The following is a 20,560-nucleotide window of genomic DNA, read 5'->3' on the forward strand; positions in this document are numbered from 1 at the left end:
GTCAGGGTGAGACAGTCTGTTGGAAAGACTTAGGTTTGATATTTTGTATTAACTATAAATTAGACTTTATTGTCTATCATCATTGTCCCCATGTCCCAAATATACATCTGATATTTTGGATATCCAACTGACTGTTCTCTCTTACCATTGTTTGTCCATCCTAACATAACCCAATGTCTCTCAAATTTAGATACATTGGAACATTTAGAGACATAGAGACTGGCACTATACGAATGCAGACCATTTATTGCATTGCTACAGCGCCTTTATCCAAAGCGTCTCCAATCTATACAGTTCATGATACATTTTATGTGTCTGCTACATTATTTAGTCAGTATCTCTTTACAATAATGCGCAATAGAATCACAGAATTGTTTGTCTTCTATCTCAGGCCATTAAGATGAGATAGAAGTTAGATTATATAATGATTTATTTATTTTTACTCTGCTTTAACAGGCCATTATTGCTTGCTACGTTGATTCTATAGTCCCTGCCCACTGCAGCAGGTAAAAGCTGGTTAACTCTTGTTCAGATGTCACATCTCAAGACTATGAGATGAGGAGACGTTAGGATCAATGAGGCCATTGGATGGATTGTATCAATATGAGATAGCCCAGGTTAAGGCACAGACAGGATCAATAGACAAATACATACATACAGTATTTGTATACATGAGTATAAGCGCGTGTGTGTGCGTGCGTGCGTGGGTGTGCTTGTGTGTGGACAAATGCACGTAGATAGAATTCAGATAAGACAACATGAGTCATTACATTACAGTCATTTAGCAGACACTTTTATCCAAAGCGACTTACAATAAGTGCATTCAACATAGGTAGGGAACGAAACTACTAATCACCAGAAGTCTTAAGTTCATTTCCTGCAAAAACGAGCGACCAACAGTATACCTAGCGCTAAGGTAAAAGTGCAATATATCAGCTACCAACTTTTTTAAACAGATGAGACAAAATAGCAAAATCAAATGAGCAAAAGTGTATCGACTAAACAAGATCCAATAAAACAGTACCACAATAAAACAAGAGTTCGTACAACTAGTTAAACATGCCAAACCTGTGCTAGTCGGTACCATATACAGACCTCCTAACCAGACTGATTTCTATGATAGACTTGATGAATGCTTAGCTAAAGTGGACCATGCGGAGACGATTCTTCTTGGTGATTTTAACACTGACATACTCCGCAAGGAAGCGTCAGTGTATAAGTCATTCAAGGCGTGTTGTGATCGGCATTCACTCCACCAGCTGATCACTCAGCCCACAAGGCTGTGTGTTTCCTCTCAAACTACCATAGATCTCATTCTAACAACGGACAAGGAAAAAATCCTAAATAGTGGTGTTTCCACCTGTGGCATATCTGATCACAACATGATCTTCTGCACCAGAAAGAAACGTAAACCTAAGACCGGTTACCACAAAACAGTCACAATCAGAGACCTCAAAAATTATAAGAGTGAGGACTTAGATCACAGACTGGAGGAACAGGATTGGTCCGACGTTCTAAACAGCACACAGGTAGACGAATCCTGGCTTAGTTTCAAAACCAAATTCATTCAAATTTTGGACAGTGTGGCTCCCATGAAAACCATCAGGGTCAAAACCCGCTCGGTACCATGGATGAATTCGGACATCCTTACTGCCATGAAAGTCAGAGACAAAAAGTGTTCTGAGCTTCATAAAAGTAGGATCAAACTAGCCAAATGTTTTAACGAAGGTCTCGAATCCCACGTAGCTAAACTTGAAAAGGAAAAAAACAAGCTAAGAAACAAGGTAAATAGCATGCTCCTGTTAGCAGAAAAAAGCTACCTCGATGACAAGATTGAGGAAAATCAAAAAAAAACACGAGAGCTTTGGAAGGTACTCAAGAACCTCCTAGGCTGCAGCAAAAAATTGAAAACCAGGCTTTCAAACTTAAGCCTCAAGGTGAATGACACTCTCATTTCATCCAAACACGAAGTGAGTAAAATCCTCAACATATTCTTCACGACCGTAGCCTCAGATTTGGTTGAAAAACTTCCTCCACACTCTGGGAGATATGGTGAGGAGTATGTTGTCTCATTTTACGAAAAACAGGGTGTTTGCAAAGATGACTTTAAACTCTCCCCTGTGAAAACAGAAGAGGTGTTTAAAAAATTGAGTGCTCTTCATCAACACAGAGCCACAGGCCTCGACAATATCCCCCCCAAATTTCTAAAAGACTCAGCCGCCTCCATTGCTCCAATCATTACCCACATATTAAACCTCTCCACCACACAGGGACAGGTCCCCAACGACTTCAAAAAAGCTAGGGTGACCCCTCTGTTCAAAAAAGGAAACCAATTAGACCCTGGCAACTACCGCCCTATTTCTATTCTAAGCTCCATCTCGAAAGTCATGGAAAAAATAGTCTATGAACAGGTCGACAAGTATCTTGCCGAGAAAAATCTAATCTACAAATTCCAATCTGGCTTCAGAACAAACCACTCCACTGACACATGCCTTCTCTATTTGAACGACTCTATCAAACAAGAGATTGAAAAGGGCAAATATTGCAGCATGGTCATGCTGGACCTCCAGAAGGCTTTTGACACCGTTAATCACCCGATTATGATCAATAAGCTCAAAGCAATAGGTTTTGATGACACGTCAGTGAACTGGATGAGATCCTACCTGGAAGGGAGGGAGCAAGTGGTGGAAATAAACGGCACCCAGTCCCCCCCCCTCCCAGTGACTTGTGGTGTTCCCCAAGGAAGTATACTAGGACCCTTACTGTTCCTGATATATGTGAATGACATGTCGTCAGCCTGCGACTGCAACCTGTTCCTGTTCGCAGATGACTCGGCCCTGCTAGTCTCGGACAGGTTGAGAAAACTCTCAGCTCTGAACTCAACAAGATCTGCATCTGGCACCTCCGACAACAAGCTCTCATTACACCTGGGCAAAACGGAATGCATCCTCTTTGGGTCCACTCCTAACCTCAGAAAGGCAGAGAGCTTCACGATCAAAGCGGGTGATGATATCATCAAAAGAAAAAACGAAATTACCTACCTGGGCTCTATCTTGGAGGCTGACCTCTCTGGTGACAAAAATGCTGAAAAAACGATCAAAACGGTCCACAAAAAAACACGCTATTTGCGGAGTATTGATCGTAAAGTCAGTAAGAAGACTCTGAAGACTCTTGCAGTGGCCCTCATACAAGGTCATTACGATTATGCATGTACTTCATGGTATCACAACACCTCCAAGGCCTTAAAAACAAGGCTCCAAACATCCCAAAACAAACTTGTAAGGCTACTTCTTGGCCTCAACTACAAAACCCATCTAACCGCTGATCATTTTGATAGGATTGGATGGCTTAGGGTTGCGGACAGAGTACAGCAACTTGCTATGGGCCTGGTCTTCAAGATATATCACAACATTGGGATCCCCCTGTATTTGTCAAAATACTTCCAAAATGTTAATGATGTCCATGATCACAATACCAGAGGCAGCTCCACAAACCTTGTCCAACCCTTTTTTGGCTCAACAAAGGGAAGTAACTCGTTCTCATGCTATTCATCAAAAATGTGGAACGCCCTACCAAAAGGAGTAAAGGAGTGTAAAACCCTACTCTCTTTCAAAACAGCCCTAAAGATACACCTTCAGGAGGCTGCAATTGGAAAATGGCCCCTGTCTAAGTCCTAACCTAACCTACCCCCCTACCCCCCCCCCTCTCTCCTTCTCCTTTTGTACATATTTCTCACTCTTCATACCAGTAACCTGTAAACTGATTGTATGACATTCTATAGTAGTTGTGTATATCTGTCTGTCTCTTATATGTCATCATGATTTGTGTGCATGGGGAACTCATTTGAAACAAGCTCAGTGCTTTTATGAGTCTTCCAGTTTAGTAGACCTTGTATTGTGAATTTGTACTTCCATGTACTGTTGTTCTCATGTCTTACTAAATAAAGTACATCAATCAATCAAACCCAAATAATCTTGAATTATATTGACGTTCTCAGTTGAAAACCGATGGTTTTCAGTGGTGAAACAATGGTTTGGCTATATCGGCAGAGACAACATGGCGGCAGCGCGTATCAATCGTGAGGTTTGGTGTCTTTCCAATGCCTGCAAATTAGAGAATAGGGCTAATTATTTTTGCCATTGCACCATAGAAAGTACCCTCCTCACTTATTGCATCATAGCTAGGTATGGAAACTGCACTGTTTTGGAGCGGAAATCACTGCAGAGTAGGGGTATAACGATACAGTAATTGTTGCATGGATGCATCAATTTAAATTCTAACGATCCAACTACTTCGATCCAACTACTTCGATATGCAAACAGCAAACTTCTAGGGTGACTTGTATCGATCTAAAATCTTTTTGCAATGCAAGGAATCAATTGTCCGATACTAAGAACTTGTGCCTTGAAATTACATTGTTAAAACAAGGAAGAGGAGTTTAATTTATTTCCCTCTATTAAGCTATTAAGCTATTATTCTCTCTTAATGTCAGTGACAGTACACCCCCTCTTTCTCTCCCCTGTTCTTTCTACCCCCTACACAAATTGACTCTTATGCTGCCTATTACTGTTGATTATTTATTTATTAGTATAGTATCTATGTATCGATATTTCTATGCACTTTGTTTTTGGATTGATGCCATCCATCCATCCATCCATCCAGCCAGCCAGCCAGCCATACATCCATACATCCATACATCCATACATCTATCCATCCAATATTGTTAAGAGACAGAGGACAATCATCTCAACCCTGCTTGCAAAGGGATGTGCCCACTAGAATTGCAGACATTGTTGATTATAACGTTACAATGTTCATTACGATTACTATTTATCTTGAACTGTATGATTATCTGACTGTTTTATATGTCTATGTACAGTATGTCTTTATTGTATTGTTATAATATGTCTTATTGTCTTGTTGCTTTATGTCTTATTTTCTTTCTGAACATAATTATATACAGCCCCTCAAGCTTTGAAGTAGTTTGCCCTATTATCCAGAATCAGTTAATACATGTATACAATGTCCATTTTTATACATACAGTATGCAGAGAATAGACAAGAGTCTCACATTAGGCAATGGGAGTCATTTACTTCAGCCATTGTTGCTGCAGAGCTTGTTTCACCTCTCCTTCAACTCTGTCCAAACATGCCTGCAACCACAAATGGGACGTATAGTAGGCCTACAGTACGGCACAGTAGCAGCCAGCATGCCCACTCTGTAGAGAGAGACAGCGTGGTACAGCAACGCACTGACAGACACAGGCAGACTCAAATATCAAGGCACACACATGCTTACAAACACGTACACCGTCAGGTCAGGACCTTACGACTTCTGCCATTAATTTCAGATAATGCTGTGAATGTGAGCATTCATTGGTACACGCACGCACGCACGCACGCACGCACGCACGCACGCACGCGCACACACACACACACACACACACACACACACACACACACACACACACACACACACACACACACACACACACACACACACACACACACACACACACACACACACACACACACACACACACACACACACACACTCTCTCTCTCTCGTTACTTCAAAGGCAGAATCTGTGTTGGCATTTGGTCTTTCTCTGAACATATTCAGTTTGTAGCCTATACTATATCGTACACAGAGTGAGGCCTGTCTGGCACATAGTTGCCGCAGAATAAGCAAGGACTGTCTGGCACACTGTTGCCTGGGGCAAACTACAGTTGTCCTGTCAATTCTAATGCACTATGGTCATCATCAACATTGTTGTGTGAGCTTAAACTCATACGAGCTCAAATTCCAAACATACTTGATTCAGTGGAAACTCAAAGTTTGGTCAGGGACTCAGGGTCAACAATCCCAGGTTAATTCTTACGAGCAGCTAAATGTAAAGATGCAGGAACAATATAATTTCACTGCTGGATTGCACAGCTTTCTTTTTCCAAACCTGCAAGCCCACTGGTGCCCGTTCAGGGTACCCATTGTACCTGTCTGTCTGTCTCTGTCCCTTCCATGCCGATATATGGAGATCTCTGTCTGTCTGCCTGTGTCTCCTTTAAGCCCATATATGGGGATCTCTGTATCTGTCTGTGTGTGTCCCTTTTATACCTATACATGGAGTCTGTGTCGGCCATGCCCAAATATGGAGTCCAGGCAAGTTTATGACATCAGTACTATGATGCCATATTGATGATATCAGGGTACCATATATGGGGATTTTATCAATATTTTTGGACAACTGCCGATTCGACAACTTCCCACTCAGCCCATCAGCTCCTCTGTGATACACAAGCCAAGTTTGTCAGGTGTTAATCAGTCAGGCGATTCTACAGATACAAGATGGACACACTCACACACTTTCGTGAGAAGGATAATTATTGTAATTATTTTTGAGCGGTGTAGCCGCTCCTATAAGTGGGTTTGGGACCGTCGTGAAAATGTGTCTTTCGCTGTACTGTGATTGGCTGACTCTATTCACACTCTTTGCTCAGTACTGTGATTGGCTAGCGAGACGCATGATGAAATTAATAACCTATAAATAGCACCACGCACTTCAAAAAAATTACTTTTTTTTTTAAGTGAGCTTCCATCACGGTGATGACCTTAAATAACACCGCTCACTTCACACTGGGTGTGATTTTTATTATTCTTATATCAAATACATACGTATATGGATATAATTATTATGATTAATATTCAATATATTGTTATATTGTAATGAATATTATTAAAATGTACAGCAGTTGTGTATCATAATGTGTAATATTTGTTTCTTTTCTATTCTATTTATTATTATTTGTTTAACAACTGTTATCACTTCTAGCCTACTTTTGTTTTTGTTTTTAGTTTTTTTGCTGTGTTAATATTGTGTGTACTGTTATGCAGCTTTGCCACATTTTTGTTTCTGTACAAGCCTATTGGGCAGCTCAAAGGGGGGGGTGCATTAACAATATTCTAGACCTCAACTGTCAAACTACTTTGTATGCATAATAATAATAATTGAATACAATAACCGATGTACAAGTTTACATTCGTCTATTTTCGTCAAATATTCGCCCACATTTGCAACAATGTTTGCCTATTATGACATACCCATGCTAGGGACGCTAGAGTTGGTTAAACTCAAGGGATCCAACAGTTTCTTTTTGGCTATAATAGTGTGCACTTTCACATAATTATATCAGTTGACTCAACATGCAGTACAGAGCTGATTGCTAATACAACATGACCTCTGAACTGAAGACATTGATTATTTTAAGCTTTCCATTATGTTCATGTAGAGGCTATTGTCCAAACTTAGCTCTCCAGTGTGCATGCGTGTGTGTGTGTGTGTGTGTGTGTGTGTGTGTGTGTGTGCGTGCGTGCGTGCGTGCGTGCGTACGTACGTGCGTGCGTGCGTACGTGCGTGCGTGCGTGCGTGCGTGCGTACATTACTGCTTTGTGGGTGTGCCTAATTATGTGCCTGCATGTGTATGCACACTTCCTAGCACGTACTCTGCATGCATGCACACTTACCTTCCCGTAAGTCCCAGCATTTGCCAATCACTTCCCACGTGTGTCAATCAATCAATAGCATAGTCAGAGCAGAGTTCGCAGTTCACACAGGGTGAGAGGTATAACAGTGGTATTAGTTGGATCAGTTTATACTTCTTTGTGATTTGTATGGGGTCAAAAGATTAAAGGTGCTTAAAGTTATTTTATTTTATTTATAAAAAGTGTATGTTAAAATATTAAAGCTCTATATTATGATAGTAATCAGATTGTTTGTTCAGTAACAGGGGTCTCCTCTCCCAATCTTTAGTAAACAGAAAATACATGTTCAGGTTACAAATTTTATTCAATCAGGGGCGAGAACCCCACAAAGATCCTTAATGAGCTTCAATTTGGTAGTGTTCCAGTTCCTATCTTCTCTGCTTATTTAGAAATAGTTGCTCATTTATCTATCACTCCCAATTTCACTTGTCTATATCCTGTATGTATGAGTTCTCTCTCCTGATTTTCTGCAATTGGTACCCCAACCTGAAAATGGATGTTTCTGTTGAGGACTGGAGAGATGGGGAGACTGCTGATATTGCACAAACGTTCTATTGCTATATGGGAATATAAACCTATTCGGTTATCAAAAGGTGCACAGCACACCGGTCCTTGTGAGGTGCCAGCCAACGGATTAAACACTAAATAATGAAAGAGTTTAGCCACACTCGTAGCTGCCAATGCAAATTTTACTGTGGACACAGAGACAGAAAAATGACCAACGTTTCGGACAGACTAAGCAGACTAAGCTTCTTCTCTCCTCTCCCTGAAGAAGGCAGCTTAGTCTGTCCAAAACGTTGCACTAATTTTTCTGTCTCTGTGTCCACCTTAAAATATGCATCAGCAGCTACGAGTGTGCGGATATACTCTTTTATTGTATAAACCTATTCAACACTTATTAAGGATGCACTTGACATTCGTCTAATAAAAAAATTAAGGCAATTTAATGTATTTTTTTTTGGTTTTTAATATGTTTTTGTGTGGACCCCAGTAAGCTAATGGGAATCGTTTTCAAATAAATAAATAAACGCCAGGCCCAGGAAACTCCTGGCAACATTATTTTGGTCAGTGTTGAACTGCTTCACCACTAGTCCACCACATGGCTCAGAAACGCTGTATCTCGTCGCAGGAGATTGCATTTCACCATGGTGGAGATGGAGGCCTGCCTGGAGAATGGTCTCAAAAACCTGCTGTGTGGTCAAGGAGGTCGTCAAGGTATAGACCACACAACGGTTCTGAGAGACACTACAGGACTCTCTCCGTTAACTGCACGAAGGTAGTTAATGGGGGTGTTGCAATAGCCAAAATAACAGCTTACATCTGGTTTTGGACTGTGTGTGTGTGTGTGTGTGTGTGTGTGTGTGTGCGCGCGTGCGTGCGTGCGTGCGTGCGTGCGTGCGTGCGTGCGTGCGTGTGACCAGGTCTGGTGGATCTGGAATTACAATTATGGTCACGTTTGTCAAGCACTCAGAAAACTTAAATAACAGTTGCCTGATGAAGGTCAGTTCACTTACATGGTGCACTTTCATGTATTATGCTCCACACAAATGGAACAAACTTCAGGACTCTCTGAAACTGGTGCGATTGGTCTCAATAGAGACATTCAGGGTGCTTCTTGAGGACACACTACATAGTGACTGCACCTGTTTCATGTAACACTATGTTTATTTGCATCTGTGACATTGTAATGTCATGCAAATGTCTTTGTCAATGTCAATGGCATCCTTGAAAAAGAGAGCTTGCTCTCAATGGGCTTCCCTGAATAAATAAAGGATAAAGAAAGTAAAGAGTGAAGACAGTGAGGGACTACTCATTTTTTAACAGTAGAATAAAAAATAATGCAAAAACAATACAATAGAAAAGGTTATTGAATGATATTCATATACATAGTGTATGTAGGTAATAAACTATGACACTGTCCTCTCCATTTCCTTTCCTTCATTCTTACCCAGACAAGTCTTTGGCACTCTTCACCACCTCACAGTACCTCAGTTAAGCATTTTTGCTTAGCCAGCACTAAGCAAAGGTGCTCTGAGGTAGATTTAACTTTAGTGTCTCTTTATAGAAACACAGTAAAATCATGGGTCTTAATTTAACCGTGTGAGTGTAAAAATGAACCCTTATGGGTTTATCTTTTACTGAGAGTTAAATGAAGTTGAATGTGCAGGAATTTGCAGTGAAGGTGATGTAAGGCATGTAGTAATGAGCAGTGAAGGAGTGCGTTTTATGCCTGATGAGAGTGTAATTGCTCTGACCTTGCAGTGCTATTCAGGGTTAATGAGGTTTCTTAGAGAGCAAAGCTTGCAATGACCCACATTCAGTGGTGAACAGTAACGAAGTACGTAATACTTGAGTACTGTACCTGCAGTTTACTTGAGCAATTGTATTTTTGGACTTTTTGCATTTCAAAGACACATTTTTGACTCAAAGCATTGCATCGCAATGCATTGTGAGCTTGTAGATCTGCTATTTTCACGATTATTGCTTTTTAAGTGTCTACATTTCAATGCAGCAATGCAAGATATAGTTTTGATGTTGTTAAATCAGGTCTCTGATTAATTCCATTCATCAAAAATTATCTGTGAGTCAAAGACACCACTGGTTAGGTAAACCTTAGAAATAAAGTAATTTCTTGGGTGAAGTACTCCTTTAAAGAGAAAATATACTTTGAAATTTGTACTTTTGAAAACTTAAAAGCATGCACTTTTGAAAGCAAGTACTCCAGTACTTTTAATCAAGGGCAACTCTCCAGACAGAGCAACTTTAAGTTGTAGTTGAATAATATTTAACCAGGAGTGTCTATACTTTGACTCACACACCGGGGTTGAGTTCTCTGTCCACCCCTGCTGACAGAGCAAAGCTTGCCATGACCCACATTGAAGATGCATGCTCCGACACTGTGGTTAAAACGTTGGAAGATTTCCAAAACCAGTCAAGATGTAGGCCGAACCATCATCATGGTACAGTACGTCAGTCATCTCATCTCCATATCTGGGCCAGGTTTTGTCCCAGTATGACTTCCAGCGCACGCGCACACCACACACAAACACACACACACACACACACACACACACACACACACACACACACACACACACACACACACACACACACACACACACACACACACACACACACACACACACACACACACACACACACACACACACACACACACACACACACACACACACACACACACACACACACACACACACACACACACACACACACACACACACACGCACGCACACACAAATACCCTCTCCTACAGTATCTACGGCTCCCACGTTGAAAAAATAACTTTCAACTGCCACAAAGACCAGTCACCTCCTAGTCACCTTCTGCCCACACACTAACGGCGGAGGCAACCATGCAAGGCACAAACTATGGTCAGTACATCATCACCACCACCATCAACATCATCTTGGTGGCCGTAGCTGGGACACAAAAGGTTCCCGGTTCGCTTCCCGGCCCCAGTCGTGTCGAAGTGTCCTTGAGCATCATCATCATCATCATCACCGTCATCATCATCATCATCATCATCATCATCATCATCATCATCATCACCACCACCGCCACCTCAAGACTGCATGGAAAGGGAATAGACTTGGATCTGTGTTTTCTAGAGTGAATTCATCATTAACCACTTAAACCCATATGGGTAACCGGAGTCCCTCAGGGCTCGATACTCGTGTGTTTTCTGTTTTCTGTTATTATGGCGAAAGCTTTCGCTGAAAATAGCCCATCGATAACTTGTCGATCTGCAATTTTCTGCAAAAGCTTTCCCCACAATTCCGATGCTGGGATTTAAGTGGTTAATTTCAGTTACTGCTGCTGACAGGCCGGTATTCTTAGGAAAATGTGAGCTTAGAATCCTAAATGCTTAACAGAGAGCTGGGATTGGAGGAGGAGTTTTATGGTAACTTGAGCCTGTTTAATCATTTCAGTTTGTGAAGTCTCTTTCGTCACAATCGTTTTGTCACAAGCAATAAAGAATGCAGTAAATGAGAGCATTACATTAATCATTTGGGTGTTTTGTGTGAGAGTTCAGAGGACCCTTAAAAAAAGGAGAACTTTATAGTCTCTCACAGTGGCATTATGGCTGAACAAATGTGTCTGTCCTGTACAGAACCTATACAACATGAAGCCTATTACCTGTTCTGGAGGCTGAGTCCTGGTACAGATTGTGAAAAATTGCATAATTATGTATGGTCTCTCTATATACTCAATATAGTGGAACACGGGGACCCCCAAGGGTCTTCGAAGGGGTTCCAGGGGGTCCCCAGCTAAATTTGTTAACATAGCATCAAAATCAGTTTAACCATATACATTGGCTATCTTCAGATGGGGATCCGTGGCCAAATATAATATATTTGTATTTTATATTTATATATAATATATTTGGCCGCATTCATTTGGGGGTCCTTGACATGAAAAAAGTTTTAGAACCACTGAATTAGTAGTTCCATATCCCATCAATTTTATGGGATGAGTGCTGATGTAGAGCAGTGGCAATCTTTTCAGGCCGCGACCCCCCAAAATAATCATATGTGAACTGGGACCCCCCACCCTGACAAGCACTTGGAATTGTAGGTTGAGGTATTGAGGCGTAACATTTTGTTTGACTTGGTTCCACAATTAAAAATTGTGAAAATAGCTGATCTACATGCTCACATGTAGATCATGCTCACAACGCCTCACGTTGCAAGGCGTTGTGAGCAAGATGATCAGCTATTTTCAGTGTTTTCCTCTCTCTCAGGTAATAGTTGATAATTTGGCCAATGTTTGACCATTTTTATAGTATAGTTTGTTGATTACTTTTGACGCAATGAAAAAAGGCATTTCAGAGGTGTTTAAAAGGTCTTAAAAGGTTTTAAAAGTCCTTAAATTGTCAATTTAGAAATGTGCAGATACCTTGTACACTTATACTATATGTTGGTTTGTTTACTGTTGAGTGAGAAAACAATGTTGCACATTAAGCTAATCATGCTCAAATGTCAGATGTTCTGTGTTTTATGTTGTTGATGATTGTTGGAGCATGTGATGAAAGACACATTTTCATGCAATATTCTATACAATACAGCAGTGTATACGGCTGCTCTACCTCCTTAGCCACTGCTGCTGCAACATGTCAGTAAGCAATATGATATGTCTTCGATAATTTTACTTTTTTTTTAAAGAGATTGCTCATTCATTCATTCAGTTTTGCAGCCATCCACATTCATAGGAACAATTTCATTTACAAAAACTGAAAAGGCTTTGCAAGCAGAGGTCGATATTGATCCCGAGCAAAAGTTTAAAGTGAACCAACTTTTAGAAGCCACACAGAATGTGTGAATTTGAAAGTTGGCATCAATGACCAGTGTCCCATCTCTGCTTGCCCCACACATGTGACCTACTTTAGCATAAGTTATATAAGAGTGGAGAGCTAGTTAACATTCTAAAAGTAAAATAAATACATAAATAAAATAAACTAAGACCCCCCCTCCCCCCATTTTGTTTGCGGTCTTGAATAGCCAATCAAACTATTACTGCTTTTCCCTTCTCAGTCTACTGCCCTTTTGAATGACCAACTTTAAGCTGGTTCAATTGAATCAGATCTTAGAAGTAAAAAGTAACCTGTATGTTGCCACACTCTGACACTGTGCTTGACGGAAGGAACAACTTCTGTGGTTGAGCTTTAGATATCTCTATCTCTATCAGGTTGCACCCATATACCACAAACAGTATCATGTCAGACGAATAATTTCTATTTCTGACTTGGAACTTCCTGTTTATAGCAAGTACTGTAAGATGTTCAGGTATTAAAGCTTTTGCACGCTTGCTTACTGTAAGGACAAGTGCTTATACAGTATATGGGCCCTACTTTGCGCGGCGTCTTATATCTTATTTTGAAAAACATTTTAAAATAGTGAAAATCTTGATTGATTGATTTGTTGTTGTTGGTTAGGCTTTAATAAGGATGACAGGCCTAATAGTCCATAATGATGCTGACTGGGCATGCCAGTCTAAGTGAGAGAAACTCTCTCATCTCATTTTATGGAAGACAAGAAAACAACCCACAGTGCACTGTCTACCTGTGAGGCAGAATACATGGCCTTAGCATCAGCCAAGGGTTCAGTGTCTCCTTTTGGGGAAAGAATGCAAAGGGGGAATAGACCACAATATAATTAAATTCTGTTTTCAACATGATTAAATATAAATGTCATGCATGCATTAATTCTCATAGGATTGTTTATATATTGAATAAATCATTTCATTATTCTTTATAAAATAAACCAAAAGTGTCATTACTTCAATACACAAATAAAAAGTCATGAATCAGATACTTTGTAATCCATACCAAACTGACTTTAAGTGAATAAATAAACTCAAGGCAGTTTCCAAGCTTGTAGATCAGCTCATTTGGTTAGCTCGTAGCATTTCCACCATTGTCTATGGGAAACCCCATGTTAACGGTTAGTGGTTTGCGCTAGCTTGCTATCACTAACAGCGACAGAGCTGTAGCAGATGCATTTCAAAACATTCATAACCAACCGAAAGCATTGACAATAAACCATAGTATGTTGTACGCTGTACGCTGAGTATTTGGGAGGTTTAAAGGAGTACAAACAGCCCCCCCCCCCCCCTCATTCCAGCTAAAAAAAACACAATGTCAGAACTATCTGATCCCAATGACTCTGATTAAAAAGAAGTTAAAGGGGGGCTTTATTCGGATTCATGCTTGGCAAGAACTGTCCACCCCCCTTTTCTCAGACCAGGTGGTACATTCATGAAAATGGCTCTGCCAACTCCAAACAGCCCCAAAGACAATGCCAGCATTATTTGACCCCACTGATTCCGAAAAAAGAAATTAATGTCGGCAATCTGTATTCGGCAATACAGATTTGCTTGCCCGTAAGTGTCCTGGGGGAGTGCAGTGCCCAGCGTTGTGTCGGTCAGATAGGCGGTTCTCCAGAACCGCCAAAAATGGCTCTGGCCGTGGCCCACTTGATTGATTGCCATGGAAACCCCAGTCTAAACTTAATTTGCCAAATTCCCCACACTTGTCAAATTCCCCACGCCCGCCATTTGATTACTTCAGTCCACTTTTCACAGTCAGTTTGCACTCTTCAGACATTTCCCACAGATGTTTACCACTGCACAATGACTTTCCAGAACCACAGATCATGCAGTATATATGCGCAACGCCCTGGCCTATATTCCCATGCTGATAACATCAGCGATCTCCATATTTGGGCATAAAAGGGACACGGACAGACACTTATAGATATCTCCATATATGGACATAAAAGGGACACAGGCAGACAGACAGATAGAGATCTCCATATATGGGCTCAAAAGGGACACAGACAGACAGATGGTTACAACGGGTACTCTGACAACGGGTATAATAGGTATTCCATAACAAGGTGTGGCATCCCCAACTGCATCGTTTCCCAGTAGTTGCTTAGAAAGATCAGAAGGCTAAAAATACAGGGTGCCATTCATGAGGTTATTAAGCTATTAAGATTTATTTTGTTTGTTTGTCAGTTGGCTATTATATGTTCTAGTGTCTGCAGTATTTTCTGAACATTTTGTAACACATGATGATGAGCATATAATAATAGGCTAGTTTTATTGTGATAGCCAATAATTTAAATCTTCAAAATCTGATATATATATCATGATAATACTGTTTGTGCAGTCATGTCTTAAATCCAATACTTGTATTGGCCCAATTTAATTGGTAAAGACATTTTAGAATTTGACTAAAACTAATAGCCAAAGCATTTTTGTGCAAAAGACTCTAAAGAATCTAAATGGTATAATCAGAATCTGCTATCTAGTGGTCACAACTTGCCTTTGCAGGTTGAATTGCCAAATAAATAGAGTAAACAGCTGTACTTGTTGTGTAACAAACTGCTGTTTTGCTTTTGGTGTTTACATTTTACATTGGGCTCCATCACATTGTTTCTCAACTAGGATAGTGAAGTGTCTATATATGACTCTTAAGCGTAAATGTAGTACTAATCTATACTGCATATAGTCTTCATCGTGATGTCATATTATGACGCCAGTCCTGGTTCCATTGCACTAGATTCCAATTCAATCATGATTTATTTTTAAACATTTCTCATTACTTAGCGCTACACAATTTGGCCCCATCATCTATCAGTGAATCGCCGGTCCCTTATAAACCCATTTTGACCTTAAGTGAGTCTACATCCTCTGAGCAAGGTCTCCTACTTGGACCGTGCTCGAGCAGTAACACATGTCCTATATACTTCGTCATTGTGACAAATGGCGAAAATAGCTGATCTACAACCTCACAACGTTGTGAGCCTATAATGACATGCCCAAAATAGGGACACCAGGAATACATTTTAACTTGTCTCATGTATGTACAGTACTGAGTTTACCTTTGGTGAAACTTTGTGTTACTCAAGTAGTCAAGTTTTGAAAAGTGCTCAAGTTTAACTTACTATTTACTTATTTTTTACAAGTACCGTCTGAAAGTGTATTATTCTCACTTTGAAATATTCTTAAACACACTTAAACATGTCTTGTTTATGTGCTGAGTGTGCTTCAGTCCTCTTCACTTAACCCATTAGGACCTGTTAGACCTATACGTTGTGATACCTTTCAAGCTGGGAACGCCTCTGTGTCATCTTAGTTGTTGCTATATATCGCTGTTGTCGGGCAGAAACCTCTTATCTACATATTCTAACTTTTTTTCCTTTCTCGTAAATTAATGCCCTACTACTTGATCATGCTATAGCGTCACACAGCGTTTTGAGCTTGTAGATCTGCTACTTTTGCTATTTTTTAATTTGAATCCTGAAAAGTCACAGTTTGGGACTGTTTCCACCCGACAGAGACAATATATAGCAACATATATTTTTTAAGTTTTTCAGAAAACTTGGGTTAATTAATGGGTTAATTTAAATCCCTTCTCAGTGTTCGCTCCATTTTCACTTTCCCCTCTATAAATTAGACATGGTACCAAGTTGTTTTTTTTTGTTTTTCTTTTCTTTTACTGGTTGCTAATTTTATTACCCAGGGTTTAATCTCAGAGGAATGCATTTAATCTGTTTCCCAGGTACCAACCTAAATCTTTGCACTAAGTGAATACATAAAAGACCCCAAGCTCATAAATGACAGACACAGGCAGATATACACACATACACGCACGCACCCGCGCGCGCACACACACACACACACACACACACACACACACACACACACACACACACACACACACACACACACACACACACACACACACACACACACACAGTAAAGTCACTAACTAACTAGCAGGTTTTATTTTTTACTCTCATTTGATGGGAACAATTGGAGCGAAATCAGTGGGGCCACATCCTCTCTCACACTGGGCCACTTCAAGGGACAGGAAGTCTTTAACAAGGACAATCTATCCAATGCACATGAGACGGTGATGCGATTACGGTATTTTCCGAACAATTAGATCTATAATTAGATCTCAAGCTGTGGGAGGACTATAAAGATGGGATCCCCAATTTAATGAGACCTGATTGGAGGACTGCCACACAGTGAGACACTGTCATGTAACACCTATGTTGATACAGTACCAGGTCTGACCGCAGTCTGTTGACTCTCCAAAAACAAATCTGTGACCTTTGAAAACAGTGTGTATGTACAATACATGCATGACACTTACAACTGATGCATTGGATCAATCCCATACATCATCAATTAAAGAAACTCAAGTTATTTCAATACATGTCATGATACATGTCAATATTTAATGACATTAATATCTGCATACAATATCGTTTTCCTGAACAGGCTGACATGGTTGCATGTCAAACGTTCAACCTGGCGTCACTAATTTGGTCACAGGCAAAAAAAGAAAACGAAAACATGTAGCGCCGCACGACATCATGATATGGTGAAATATAAATCATGCTTAAGTGGTTAAGACCTTCATAATTCCACACAACAGGACACTTGTCTCATATGGAACGGGGAAAAGCTTTGCTGCATGTTTTGCCTGAAGTTACCTGGGGATCACAAACACCAGGAGTTATTTTCATTTCACCCCCTTTCACTCTGCGCTTTTGTTCCTGCTGGACACCCCAGTGTGCATTCTTGGAGGGAGATCAATAGTTTGAGTTTAATTCTTGTGCCTGTCAGCAAGAAAAATCCAAATTGTCAGCTGTCCTGGCACTGATCCAGGAAACGTTTGACCTCAGTCACAACCCCGGGGGCGGGGCCCTGCAGGAGGTATAATGGGAGGCGGTGGTACAAAAGAACCCGGGAAACAACAACCACAGTCAGCCTGGCAGAGGAGACTGTCACACGATAAGAGCCAAGGTAAGTCAGCTGCTTGTTCCTCTGGAAAACCAATGTGTTTAAGAGTCAGAGATTTAATGTAATGTAATTTAGAATGCAAAGGCATTTGCGTCATGCTATAGGAACCTTATGTGGTCAGTTGTAAGAAATCTTGGGACTGATTTTACAATATTGCTTAGGACATTTCAGATAACTGTAAGTAGACTGGCCTGTTATCCAGTTCCAATAGTTAGGATGGGTACATTTAGAGCAGTTCCCAAACTTTTTAGCTCAAGACCCAAAAGAGAAATAAGATATTTGCTCTGACGAAAATAACAGATCTACAAGCTCACAATGCATCGCTTCGTTCCGTGTTATGGATCTGCTATTTTCACTACCTCTTAAACGTTTTCTATTTTTTTATTTATGAAAATTATTAGATGTTTTAATTTTATTTATGAAACACTTTAGAAAAATGTTGAAATTGTTTTTAATTGATGAAAAGTTGTGAGTTTATTTTGTTTAAACTTTTTGAAAATATTTTGCAATATATATTTTTATGTTGGAAATGAAAAAAAGGGGATATTTACATATTTATGTACTCACAACCCATAAAAATTGGTCGATGAACATAGGTGAAAATCTTTTGAAATAATATTAAAGAAAAAAAAATCAACATGTAGGAAGTAAAAAATAAAGGGGTATTTACTCGCGACCCATAAAAATTGGTCCGCGACCCACATATGGGTCCCGACCCACTGTTTGGGAAACAGTAAATGAATTAAACATACAAAGGAGTCGGGACCATACTATTATAATGATACATGTTTATGTACTCTTCTTTGTCACAGAGGGATCATTGACCTTGAAGTCTCTAGACCCAATACATCTTAGCACTAAGATACAATGTGTAAAATGTTTTGATGAACTTTGACAAGGACATCAACAATTTCTGGTTATGAGACACAATATTGAACAACTTCCATGTTAAAATAGGTAGAAGAGTACGCAACAGCCGGCATGTGGGCAGGTCTGCAATCATTTAATCAATTAGAATATTGGACTGAAAGTATGTGTTGTGATTTCGGTTGACCAACTACAGTATGTGGCCCCTTACGAGTCTCCATCTAACTAGGGTGGTGACAAGCACACACGCACACACACACACACACACACACACACACACACACACACACACACACACACACACACACACACACACACACACACACACACACACACACACACACACACACACCTCATCAGACATGCCATGGAGGACACTGTTAGATTTACAATATACTGTAGGCATTTAGCAGATGCTCTTTTCAGAGCAACTTGAAAAGTGCCTAATTAGAGTAAATGGCATGAACCCTGAACAACAGGGTAAATCACATAAATAGAGCACAAAACAATTTAATGTTTCAAAGAACTAAGGACACAAGGTATCTAAGCATTTGTGGTAAAGAGTATGTCTATCTATATAACATAACATACGTGAACAAGTCGTTTTTAGACTACAGTGAAAAATGGGGAGTAAGTCTGCAGTCCTGACTGAGTGGGGAAGGCCAAAGGTCATTCCACAGGTTGGGAGCCAGGAGGGAGAAGAGTCTAGGACGCTTGGAGCTTTGGCAAGTTAGGTAAGGGACAAACAGCCTTCCTGTATTAGCTGATCTAAGTGAGAGGTAATGGCTGTAGGGGTGGATCATGTCCTGAAGGTATGCCATGCCCTTGAATGCCTTGCAGGCCTTTACCAGTGTTTTGCAATGGGTGCAGGCAGCAACCAGAAGCCAGTGAAGGGAACACAAAGGGGGAGATACCCCTTGTAAAGGGACGGTTATTTGAGCAACCGAGTTAGCGGACACAACTCAGACCCGTGTCGTTGATGGTTTTATTATACTGACACACTACAAACACACTCTAACACTTTTAGGCCAGTATGGCCAGTAAGCCAGTAGGCCAGTAGTCAAGTAAAGAGTCAGGTTATAAACCTAAAAAAGTAAATACAAACAACAACGTAACAACAAATTACTGACATGAAATATACAGTACACACAAAACTATAAACCATATCAGAAATATATTATCGTTGTATAAACACGCTCTTAATTCTTACCGTCAGTCTCTCGGAGCTCGCAATGGAAGATTACGAATGCAGCGATAACACCCTGGTAACTAGTAACACTGGTGCATACGTACAGGTAGAACACCTCGTCATGATAGTGAGCATCCACTCCATTTATATCGGTTTGGTCTACCCATGTGGGTGTAACCTTCTGTTGATTAATCAAAACACTGGCTTTAGCACTGTTCTAAACAATAGCCACTGTCGCCCAGCTCCTCATATCAGACCTAATCAATCAACATGCCCTCATGTGACACTTAAGTGACATGTGTGAAGTCCACTGCTGTGTTGTGGCTTTTAGAATTTGTATATATTTGTACCTTCGGATTATAACTTCAGTTTATAACTCCAAATAAGCAGTATTAACCTTCATATAAGCATGTATCAACTCCTAGAATAATAACTCGGCCTATGACTCCGGTATAAGATCCTAAATAAGCAGGAAATACACACATAATATTAAATCACAATAATAACCGCAAACTTCAGAAAACCGGAAATATTTGACGCGTGATTTGGGAACGTACAGGACGGGTTGGCAAATCCCGCCCCCGACTGGCTGAATCACGCCTGCTTGAAAGGTACATATGTGCTTT

This window comes from Gymnoscopelus microlampas (genome assembly GCF_963454915.1).
Source record: "Gymnoscopelus microlampas genome assembly, chromosome: 3".
NCBI classification, from domain to species: domain Eukaryota; kingdom Metazoa; phylum Chordata; class Actinopteri; order Myctophiformes; family Myctophidae; genus Gymnoscopelus; species Gymnoscopelus microlampas.